We start from the raw sequence: 12352 nt of genomic DNA on the forward strand, positions 1-12352 counted from the left end.
CTGAGAATTTGAGAGCTGGAAAGGCGAGAGGATGTTCAAAATTACAGCTCTACTCAAATCTCTGCTTATGTTCTGACCCAGTAGGATCAAAATTTTATTTGCAGCCCAGGTATGAAATCCAAATTAAATATTAATATTTACAAAAGGTACACAATTTTCAGTACAAGATTCTCTCCATTATTATTTGTTATCAAGGCAAGAGCATCTCAGGATGTGGGACATGTTTCATATGTGAAACCACATTATGCTTGCTTTGAAACTCTGGGAATATACCAGTGTTTGTATAAATAGCACCTTGCCTTCCAAAGATGAGCAAAATCAGGCCTCCAGATACTTCTAAACATGCTGCACTTTTACTTTACACCTGAACACAAGACATCTTCCAGGTGTCTGTTATCTTTACATATTAAAAATAAAGTATGAGATTCATATCCAATTGATCTCCCACATTTCTGATTTCATATCTTGTTAGTCTGAAGTGAATTCATTTTCATTTTATCTTTTTTTCCCCGTCTAACACCAACAGTAATTTCATGAGAATCGCCTCTAATACACTCATATCTCATCAAGAAAGATAATGGCCCTGCCAACAAGATGCATTTCTTTAGGTATGATTTTTCAGTGAATAAGAGCTTTGTAGAAGCACAGAAAGAGGCTAGAATGGCATGTCTGATTTTCATAGATTTAACTGACTGCCATATTCTCAGGAAAAAATGGTTCTGTCAATCAGAGAAACATCATATTTAAGTTGCTTATTTTGGCATTGCTACCTATAGCTTCCCTTTATGCCAAACATCCAAGCTAGTGAATTTATTATTCAATAGTTGGTAGTTTCATCCATGCTGTAAAATGAAAACAATTCAAGTAAGTAATCCCAGGGGAAAAAAAAAAACATTATTAGCTCATGAAACCTGGATCTCCCAACCAATATTTTAAGCCCTGAAGTCTCTTGAACTGTCAAAGCAATGGAACAATACTTACAATTTATTTATAGGAAATCATTCATTTCATTGTTTTTGAGATAAATGTAAGAAAGCAACTGTGCCCATACAAGTAGATTGAGCAAAAAGCAATGATTTTTGTGAGATAGAGGCAACTGGTCACATGTAACCATGGGTGTGGGGTGGTAAGACAACACCTAATTTCTGATTCTATCTACAGGAACAGATCTCCGGATTCTAATGAACCCGAGTTTTAACAAACTATAGAGCAAATACCCCCAGCACTCCAGAGCCAAAAGTATGTAAGTCTATTACTAAAAGACAATTTCCAGAAAGAGGTAAAACGATGGTTCATACATATATATATATATATATATAAAATACAATTTGTAAAAACTAGCCTTTTGGTCTATCCCTGACCAGAGGAAAAAATCTCCATTGCCTGGTTCCAAACTAGAAAAAAGGATGAGGAAGAAGATACATAAAATTTTCTTTCCTTTATTGAAATTCATTCCTCTTCTAATACTGGGCCTCTATAAAAATGAGTCCATAATCAAAACCAGTTTGAACTCTTAATTTTAATATACCTGTTATATATATATATATATATATATATATATATATATATATATATATATGTTAATGAGTTTATTCAACTCATGAGAGAACCAGATGTTAAAACCTGTGCAGAGAAAAGTTCACAGATGCATGCATTTATGTAAAGGAATCTTGAAATGAATTACAAAATGGAGGCAAAACCGTTTTTGTTTGGCCCTCACAGAGGAGGAACAGGGAAGGAAGTCAACTGAAACTCTCCCAGATCAGACAGGGTTTCCATGCCTATTAGATACCTATGGTTAACAGAATTTTAAAATAGCTCCCATAGAATCAGAATATAAAGGCATGAGGTAGAAGGAAGTGCTACAGATAATGCCTACTTTTCCATTGAGGCACATATTTTCCCTCTACACAGTTATCTATTAAGCACTAAGAGGGAATAAGCATATATTAGGCTGCAAATGACCTCTCTGGGTGAAACAGGGAGCCTACACTGCTCATACTTAATCATTTGTATCTTGAGTAGTTGTTGCCTTCATTCCACACACAACTTAGTTATCACTGCTTGAACTAGGACTTGGCACTTTCCTACTTGTACCAAAAATAGACAAATACATGGAGTAGACTGTCTAGACACAAACCCAGAATTCTATCAGTGCTGTGCATGTATAAAGTTCATTTAAATACTCAAGTGTTTCATGAATCTGTATGCAGTACCTGTACAAAGACCCTCTCTTCTAAGGTTATGACATGTTAAGATTATTAGACAAAAATGAAGACAGAGATCAAACTACCTTAGGAGATTTTATTGGCACAAGTCAGATAAGAAAACACCTAATCCCCAAACCTACCTCAAAGCATGGGACATCCATGAAGAATATATGCATTATTCACTACCCCATGTCACTATGTCTTTTCTAATTTCCTCCCAACCTCACTTTCCTCCCATCATCCTAATAACCCATGTCCTATATCCTAAAATGATTAGAATAAAGTCTATGGCTCTCTCTTTCTGGGCTGTGACATCCCATGACTTACAGCACTCCTAATTAAGACATGAGGGAGGGGGACATTGCAGCCACTGTAGATTTTCCAGTTCCTTGCCAAATTTAAATTTGGCATAGTGTTTTAAAGATCCTAAGTTACAATTATATAGCAGCCTACTAGGTTTTAAATTTATCAGATAAAGGAAACTAGATTTCTATCAGGCAGTCATAAAATGGCAGTAATAAGGTAAGGGAGGGGAGGATCAGCTAGGTAATCAAAGCAATTTCCTAAGAAAACAGAGAGAACAGTGAAAGACAATTTGTAAAAACTAGCCATTTGGTCTATCCCTGACCAGAGGAAAAAATCTCCATTGCCTGGTTCCAAACTAGAAAAAAGGATGAGGAAGAAGATACATAAAATTTTCTTTCCTTTATTGAAATTCATTCCTCTTCTAATACTGGGCCTCTATAAAAGTATTAGGATTTAATAGTAACCAAATGAGTCCATAATCAAAACCAGTTTGAACTCTTAATTTTAATATACCTCAGTTTAAATTTATTTGTGCAAAAATTGATTCAAGTCAGTCAGCATCAAACGAAGTGGTTAGGAGCTTATCACTGGCAGGAGCGCAGGAAGAGATTTTTATAGAGAAAAAAAGTCGAAGCAAAGGAAGGAAATTATTTGGCTGTAGTTTAAAGTCTACTGGCTTTTTTTGATTGGTTATCCTTAGGTTCAAATTTAGTAATCTTGAGGCATTTAAAGTCTCAGATTTTGGTTTGTTTATATAGACTGCCATGACATTACAGCCACCTCCATCTAATGGCCTCCTTGTTTAATTAATAAATCCAAGGTAAAACTGTTATGAGTTTTTTTTTTCTTCTTCCCATGGCTTTCTCCAAGCTCTTGTTTGATTTCATGTTGCTAACCTTTTCATCCTTTGCTCAAAGCTAATGGTTCTCAACTGGGGTCCATTTCGTCCTCCAGGGGACATCTGGCCAGCTTACATCTGGTGTAAGGGAAATTTTTTTAAAATATACTTTCCTAAAAAAATAAAAAATAAAAAAATAAAATAAACTTCCTTTGCTTATAAAGGGAAAGGAAGTAGCTTCCCCTGCTTCCCCCCTCTTGGAAGAGTCTTCTGGAAGACATGGTGGTCCTGAATCCTTTCTTTAGCAAGCCTGTAGCAAATTGTAGACCAGTCTTTCCAGGGACTAGAAAAGCCCCATTCATAGTGCAGAGAGGTCTCCAAAGCCACAGGTTCAGAACCTCTTGAAATGTAACAACTTCTTAATGGAGTTAATGTAGGAGCCCATGTCAAGACGTAACTCTATTAGGGGAGAACCAAGAGGTCTTGCAGAGAAAACATTTCATTATTCTTTCAGAGGAGAACAATTAATTAAACAGCTACTTTAATTCCCAAGACATATATATATATATATATATATATGGCGTGTGATTTTGTCTTTGTCATCTCTTACATGTAGACTATTGTGTTAATATTTTTTAAAATTTGAGAGAGAGAGTGCACACACAAGCAAGGGGAGGGGCAGAGGGAGAGGGAGAAGCAGACTCCCTGCTGAGCACGGAGCCTGATGCAGGGCTCCATCCCAGGACCCTCAGATCATGATGTGAACCAAAGTCAGATGCTTAACTGACTGAGACACCCAGGTGCTCCAAAGATTTTATGTATGTATTTAGAGGGGAGAGAGAGATCAGGGAAAGGGGCAAAGGGAGGGAGAGAATCTCCAGCAGACTCACCACTGAGCTCAAAGCCTGGATTGATCAACTCGATCTCAAGGCTGTGAGCTCATGACCTGAGCAGAAATCAAGAGTCAGATGCTTAACCAACTGAGCCACCCATGCATCCTGTGTTAATTCAATAATAAATCAGTTTTCTTCCTTTCCATGTTGGTGTGGAAAGGTCAGTGTTGGTAGGAAATTTATTTCTACCCACACTGAAGCTAATTTTGTCATCAGTGGTGGGAGGCATGGTGGTAACAAGTGGGCGTCTAGTGCTTTGAGGCCAGGGATGCTGCTAATTCTACAGTGCACAAGACAGCCCTCAATAGTGAAGAACTGTCTGGCCAGAAATATCAACAATGCCAAGGTTAAGAAACTCTACTATAGGCCAGGGGTCTCTTGAGTGAGCTACTGGAATAAAATACCAGGTAGAAACAGTAAAGATCCATCAACTCTGGTAAGAAATCAATAAGATAGTTTACAATCATTACAGATTTTTTTGAAATATGAACTCATACCTATAACCACTAATATCCAATATCATCCTAAAGTGTACATGTTATGATTTGAGCAATAGATAAAAGGTATAAAACCTTTTTAATAAGATGCAAAATGTTCATGTGATGGTATGAAAAAGAAGCCCCCAAAGATATTCATCACCTATTTTATGGAACCTGTAAATGTTAACTTATATGTAAGAAGCATCCTTGCAATGTGATTAAATTGAGGATTTTTAAATGAGGAGATTATCCTAAATTATTAGGATGGACCCTAACTCAATCATGTGTATGTTCAGAAGAAGGAAGCAGCAAGAGACATGTCACACACAAAGGAGAAGGTGAAATAAGAGCAGAGAGAGATTTGAAGATAGGAATGATGTGGCCAAAAGCCAAGGAATGCCAGCAGTCATCATAAACTGGCAGAGGCAAGGAAAAGGATTCTCCCCAAGGGCTTCTGGAGAGAGCATGGTTCCACTGATACCTCAGCTCCAGCCCATTAACACTGATGTGTACTTCTGAACTCTAGAACTATGGGAAAATACATTTTTGTTTTAAGTCACTAAATCTATGGTAATTTATTACAATAGCCATTGGAAACTAATAAGGCTTGTTTGATCTAACTTTCTTTTGGACTGTATGTAGATTTAATAACTTATATGATATTAGTCATTTTTACATATAATCTATAAACTTTTTTTTCAGAATGGCACGATTTAAAAAACAAAACAAAAAAAAAGAAATCACTTGCAAGTTATTTCTCCCCAGAAATGGAAATTACTTGTTATTTGTCATTTGTTGTTGTTGCTGACAAAGTATTTTAAAACAATTTAAGCCAACATTAACTACCAATTTAAACAAACATTTAAGAACATTAAATGTATTTCACATGCAAGTGCAAACTTTTAGGGCCTCTCAGAAAATGGGAGATCTGGTAACCCAGCACCCACCATCTTGCAGGTCAACAGTTGGCTGATGATGGATATCAGTGGCCCCTTTAGGGACAGGGGTCTTCAGTTCCTATCTCCCCATCCTTACCTGGCCAACTCCACTCCCTGCCCCTACCTGGCCCTTGGATGGGAAAAGTCATCAGCTCCTGATCTTTCCGAATACCCTTTCCCATCACTTTCATGTTCCTTATCTCATAGTCTAGGTTTGTCCTCTGATCAGTAGCACCAAGTCCATGAGGGGGAAAATAAAGTTGAATATTCCAACTGTTCAGTAAAAAATAACACAATATATTTATAAACTAAAAACACTCTGGATGATCCCACTCAAGTCCTACTGTAACAGCACTCCAACTAGTCTTAAGGATTAACTAGCTTGAAGCTTATGCACTCTGTTTGCGGACCTAAGTTCTTTGGTCTGTAGCAGAACTGACCTACTTTCCCGGAGATGTGCAGACCACGGGCCTTGAGGAATGAGGGACCAGACTTTCTCAGAAGTTAAGTTCTGACTACATTCGAGAGCAGCCACCACTGATGCCAGCAAGTCTGTTCAGGGTCATCTTGACATAGAATAACCACCTGAGTACCAGCCTTGCCACACTAGCCCCATTTCCCACACCTTCCCCTTTAAAACCCTCCAGCTTTGCCTGGATGGGAAAGATGATCTTTGGGACATTAGTCAACATTCTCAGGTTGCTGGTTTCTGAATTAAGCAAGCTTTCCTTTTCAATCATCACCTCCCTCTGGGTATTGATTTTCAAGTGATGAGCAGCCAAACATGAGTTTGGAACCAGTTCTCTGTCCCATAACAAAACCAATCTTCTAGGAACTATTTCTGAGAAAGATGGCCATTTCAAAAGATAGCTTGACTGGGAATCAAGAGACTAGTGTTCCAGGGTCCGATGTGTTTAATTGACATGACACTTCAGGCAGGTACAAGCCACTTGCCCTCTCTAAGTCTCAGTTGCTATTTTGTAAAACAAAGTAAGGTTTTAGAGAGTGACAGGGAAGAAACAGAACCTAGATGCGTGTTCTGAAGGTCACACATCTGTGCCTGGGGCAGTGGAGGGTGGGAAGCAGGAAAAAAGAGGAGATCCACAGGATGAGTTACAGAGTCTCATGCCCACTTGGATGTGGTGGACCTGTTTACACTCAGTCTGACCTACAAATTAATGCTCAAGCTCCTTCCTGCCCAACCGAGCAACCATATTTCCAGTCATTCTCTCCTTTAGGCTCTGCCCTGTAGCTGTCCTTGCTTTCTTCCACATATGCCAATGTTCCTGCTTACTCTAAGCCATTGTGCAGATCTGACTAGACCATGTTCCTGCTTAAAGTGTTTGAAATACTCCCCACTCTTAAGATCCAGTTCAGTCCCCTTGCTCTGGCCTATGCTCCTTGTGTGGCCTAGCATGTGCTCACTTCAGTGTCAGCATGTGCCACATCCACACCCCACTTTTTTTTTTTTTTTTAAGTGATTCCCTACTGATCTCCTTTCCATTTTACAAATCTGACAAACCACTTCCACTTGGGTCCCTGTGTCCTGCTAGACCCTCTGCCTGAAACTCTTAAGCCTTCCTTACTTAGTCAACAACCACTCTTCCTTTATAATCCAGGCCCAATGCCTCTTCCTCAGAGAAGCTTCCTTATTATTTATGAAGTTTTCAGCTGCAAGTAAGAGAACACTGTGATTTAAATGGTTTAAACAAAAAGATATGTACTTCTTCATGTAACAGGCCATCTGGAGATAGAGAGTTCCAGGGTTGATTCAGGTGTTCAGGTCAGGTTCCTAGGCTCTCACCATCTTTCTGTTCTCACCCTATGGTCATAAGGTAATGATCACAGTCCTAGGCATCACAGGCAGACCCTCTGCTTCCACAAAAAGGGGAGGCATGTCCCTGTAGGTTATCTGTATTAGGGTACAAAATGTTTATTTCCCAGAAGTACCACCATAGACTCAGCTCCAGCTAGCCAGCAATGGTTACAGGAAGTGGGGGAAACAAAGTATATTTTTAGCTTCCAGAATGAGAGGCACGTTCTGCTAGGAAGAAAACATGAAAACATATAGGCAAGATCAGGCTCTCCCAGGGTAAGAGCTCTGCCAGCCCCCTACCTACTTTATAATATTTACAATAGTCATCACATAATTATTTTGGTAACTGCTTTGCCAGTGTCCATTTTCCTCCACTGAACTACATGTTTCTTAAAAACAGGCCCAGAGTTTTCATCACAGAGGTGTATTTTTGCTTATTTCTGACATTTCATGATCAGTAATTCCAACTCCAGAGGTCTCCAGTGGTTCCCAAGCTTCCAATAAAACAACGTATATCCTATCTGCAATTTATAACATCCACACTTCAAAAGTCTTACATGAAATAGATTCACTATATACCATGGACCGAGTATCAAGTGAGTACTTGCCAATAATAAAGCCAATTCCGGAGTCGGAGTGCAAGGTCTTAAATTCTGGGCATGACTGTTAATTTGCAACAGGACCTTAGGCAACTACTGAACCTGGTACAAGTCATTTTTCTCAACAGAAATATGGTGACAGTGATGCTAACAATGGTAAGGCTGTACTGAGGATTGAGTAAATGTAGGTAAATATCTTGGCCATATTTAACTCAAATGATTGCTATTATTATTGTAATAATGACTACTTATAGCTATATTATAGCAAGATACTTGCTTCATGTTTTCCTTACCTATAACCCAATCACAAGCGTCTCCAGCAAGAAGTACATACAAAGGCCTCGGGGGTTGCCCCCCCCACCCTCAATATTGGAGGAGCGGATTATGAGAACAAAGGGACTGCATAAGAACTATTAGGCATAGGAGAAACAGAATTCTTCATCAGCCTGTTCTCAGAAGGAAAGGGCAAAGTCTACAAACTTCAGTGAGTCTGAACAATTCAGCCAGATTCTGTTTGGATATTAGGCCTCCCCAGAGCAAACAATGGATCTCTTTAACACCTTCCAGCTGAAAATCCTGCAAATCTATTAGGGAAAAAAAAGCAGCTAGCTTTCTTTCTGCACATTTATCACCCTTGTTATCCTTGCCCTAGCCACTTCTGAAATTCAATTCAATATGACAGAACCCATGGTATTGCTTTTCTTTTTTTAAAACCATGATATTCTGGGAAAATGTAAATATATGGAGAGAGAGCAGGTGCACAGGTCACTTGGGGGGAAGCTGACGATGCATTATGGCTTCAAAATTGCCATCACACCTCTCAGAATCAAATTTTCACCTGCCATAGAGCCTTGCTTTCAGAGTGCTCTGTGGTCTCTGGCTCCCCCACTGTGACTTCAGCCGTCCCTGAAAAAGTCATCTTCACCACTTTGAGAAGTGCTATAGGCCTGGACAAACAGAAGCAAGAATAACTGTGTCAACAAAGCCAGGTGCAACTTGAATGCAAGTTTAAAAAAAGAACACCTTTCAAGGGAGAAGACTAAAGATCTGGTTTAGAACAGACTGCTTAACATCCTAATCGGGAATGAACACTGGATTTAAAATTGGCAAAATGGAGGGGGGGGTGGGGCGATAGGGTGGTAATATATTTGCATTTTCTTCCACCAACACTGGGCAAATACTTGTCATTTATAGTTGGAATGACAGACAAATAGTTAGACTGATTTGGCAAGTCAAAACATCAATTAACTGTGTCTACATACAAAGAACTTAGGTAAGGGAAAGGCATAGAACTAGTTAAGTTTAGAGACAACACTTAATTTAATGAAAACAACTGAACAACAGCATTATGAATAGAGAGCCTTCACAGAAGATTTTGAGGGTCTGGGTAATTGACTGAAATAGTTGTTTTTCCTATCAGAATAGTTGAACACTTGTCCTCACAGAGAGAATCTAAGAGTCTAGATGGATGTATTTTGTTACCTATACACCACTTGATGTGAGCTCTTTATATGTAGAAGAGTTCTTTGTGAGTCTTTATTCATATCCAGGGTTTAAGTTTTTTCAATAGTCATTAAAATGAAGAACATCTTTCATAGTGTCAAAAATCACTACTAGCTTAAACTCAGAACTGTATTCATTATTTGCACTAATTTTGAAATTCTAATTAATCTAAACCTAAAAATAGTTGACAGATCAATCATTTAACTAGATATTTAGGTGAACCTAAAACAAGGACAATTTCATGGATAAATACGTCCTCCAAATTAGAGAGTCCAAAATAACATTCAGGGTCAAAAAGGAGGGTCTACTAGATTTTTTTTCCTCCCCCAAAACAAAATTTACTATTGCATATGTTTTTGAGAAATAATCAAACCATGCAAGTATGGAGGAGTGAGAAGAAAATATATTAAGGAGAGTAAAAGTAAAAACAAACTAACACAGGGGTGCCTCGGTGGCTCAGATGGTTAAGCGTCTGCCTTTGGCTCAGGTCATAATCCTAGGGCCTTGGGATCGAACCCCACATCTGGCTCTTGGCTCAGGGGGGAGCCTGCTTCTTCCTCTCCCTCTGCCTCTCCCCCTGCTCATGTTCTCTCTCTCTGTATCTTGCTCTCAAATGAATAAATAAAATCTTAAAAAAAAAAAACTAACACAAAAAACAGGAGCAATACAAATACTACTACTCAAGTTGTTTGTTACCCTGGAAACTTAAATAGCCTCAGTGAAATCTTCAGTGCATCATTGTCCAAGAACAATCAAACCAAGAGACATTCTTCTATTGGATTAAAGAGCAAACAAACAAGAAACTTCCATTAAAGAAGGGAATAGAGCTCTCTCTATAATAAACATCATTTTACCCCAAACACTGCCCATATAGACAACAATAAACAGAGCAATAGGGAGGGGAGAGAGGGGGATGAAAGAACGAGAGCTAGGAAAGATAGATTGAGGGTTCTAACATGTATTCAATAGAAGTTTTAAAGGAACAAAGAAGGACATTATTTGAATAAAAGTAGCTGACTTTTCCCCCCAGCATGAAAGGAAATCACAGTTCGGATTAATAGGGAACTGCTAGTGGTGAGAAGGATAAATAATGGTAAGTCCACATGTAGACACATCATAATCACCCCTAAGAAAAATCAAAACAAACAACTCATATAACCAGGGATCAAAGACCAATTATTTGCAAAGGAATGACAGTTAAACTGAAAACAGACTTTTCATTAGCAACACTAGATGTCCATTCTGGGCAGTGCTGAGGAAAAATAGTCAATCAAGAAATGTTACCCAACCAATCATTCAAAAATCCAGAACAAAATAAAGAATTGACAGGCATATGAAGATGAAGATAATTTACCCAAACCAAAACAACTATAAAAAGAGAAGGGAACTCAAAGGGAGGGCATGAAGTTTAGAAAAGTACAATGAGGTGTTGTATGAAAGGAGAAAAGGTCATCACTCCCATTGACAAGGATGGAAGAGGCCCTCTGTCCTGACAACACACATACAGTTAAGGCATTGCCACCTACTTTGTGGTATCTAACCAACGTTTTTGCATGGAGGACCATAGGGGAAGGGAGGGAAAATTGAATGGGAATAAATCAGAGAGGGAGAAAAACCATGAGAGACTTTTAACTCTAGGAAACAAACTGAGGGTTGCTGGAGGGGAAGGGGTGGGAGATGAGGTGAGGGCATTAAGGAGGGCATGTGATCTGATGAGCCCTGAGTGTTATATGCAACTGATAAATTATTGAATACTACATCTAAACCTAATGATGTACTTACTATATATTGGCTAAGTGAATTTAAATAAACAATTAAAGAAAACAATGAGAACAAATCTTAAACTATTGGTAAATGTTTAGGGGACTATAAAAATAATTATAGTTGTTTTAATTAAACTTTTATTTTGAAGTAACTAGATACCATATAATTGTAAGAAAGAGGACCAATTCTGGAGGGAGAGCTCTTGTTTATAGTAAAATATTGAGGGCTGACTGAGAAATGGGGTAGGGGGAGGATGATTGGAAAAATCAGCATTTTTATTTGATTATAACATAGACCAATTCATGCAAGCATCATTAATGTGGGATATTATGCTAAGAAGCAGGACATGATTTCTGTACTGAAGAGCCTGACTTCATTATTTGATGTTTGTCAATAGGCTGTAAGCCTCATCCTTAGCTCTTCCCTTTCTGGCCAGTATCTGGGAAAGGTGATAAGAAAGCCAGCTGTTCCCTCTTTTTGATGCTGGCAGGAGTTTCAAGTCAATTAAGCCTCAGCCCACCTATAAAAAACCCTCATCCAGGCTGCACCCCCTTCCTTTCCCTATTCTCCCTCAACCCATGTTTGGGCCAGCTTGGGAAATCTGCCTTGCTCTCTCAAAACAAAAAACACTTCTTTGAGTAATATATCTTGTTCATTCCTTATTGATATGTGTATGGCCTCAATCAATCTCAGCATCCAAACCATATTTTGCATGGGGTCTATCCTGTTTATTCAGTCTTAAAGTACTTAGTTATAAGGTAAAATATATATATATACGTATAAAATATTCAGTGGAGAATCAAGACCACACTTTGGGTGATCAAAATTGAGATCACTGATGAGGGGTAGATACACATAGTGAGCCTCCAAGGGTATACCCTGAGAATGACATGCCACCTAGGTAGTTTTCCAACTGAGAAGTCATAATTTATAAATCAGTCCTGAGCAAACCAAAATGAGAAACGGCCTATTAAAAAGGAGGGGGGGGGGGGACAGATTTTAGTCT

At 38.6% G+C, this 12352-nt stretch overlaps 1 non-coding gene across 1 annotated transcript; it reads left to right on the top strand.

The window, feature by feature from the left end:
- The first annotated feature begins 11008 nt into the window (after positions 1 to 11008).
- LOC116628962 lies at positions 11009 to 11134 on the top strand. Its single transcript, XR_004298678.1, has one exon. It is a non-coding gene; the product is annotated as a U6atac minor spliceosomal RNA (small nuclear RNA).
- The last annotated feature ends 1218 nt before the right edge of the window (positions 11135 to 12352 follow it).

Source organism: Phoca vitulina, unplaced genomic scaffold (genome assembly GCF_004348235.1).
Source record: "Phoca vitulina isolate PV1807 unplaced genomic scaffold, GSC_HSeal_1.0 scaffold154, whole genome shotgun sequence".
Taxonomy (NCBI): Eukaryota; Metazoa; Chordata; class Mammalia; order Carnivora; family Phocidae; genus Phoca; species Phoca vitulina.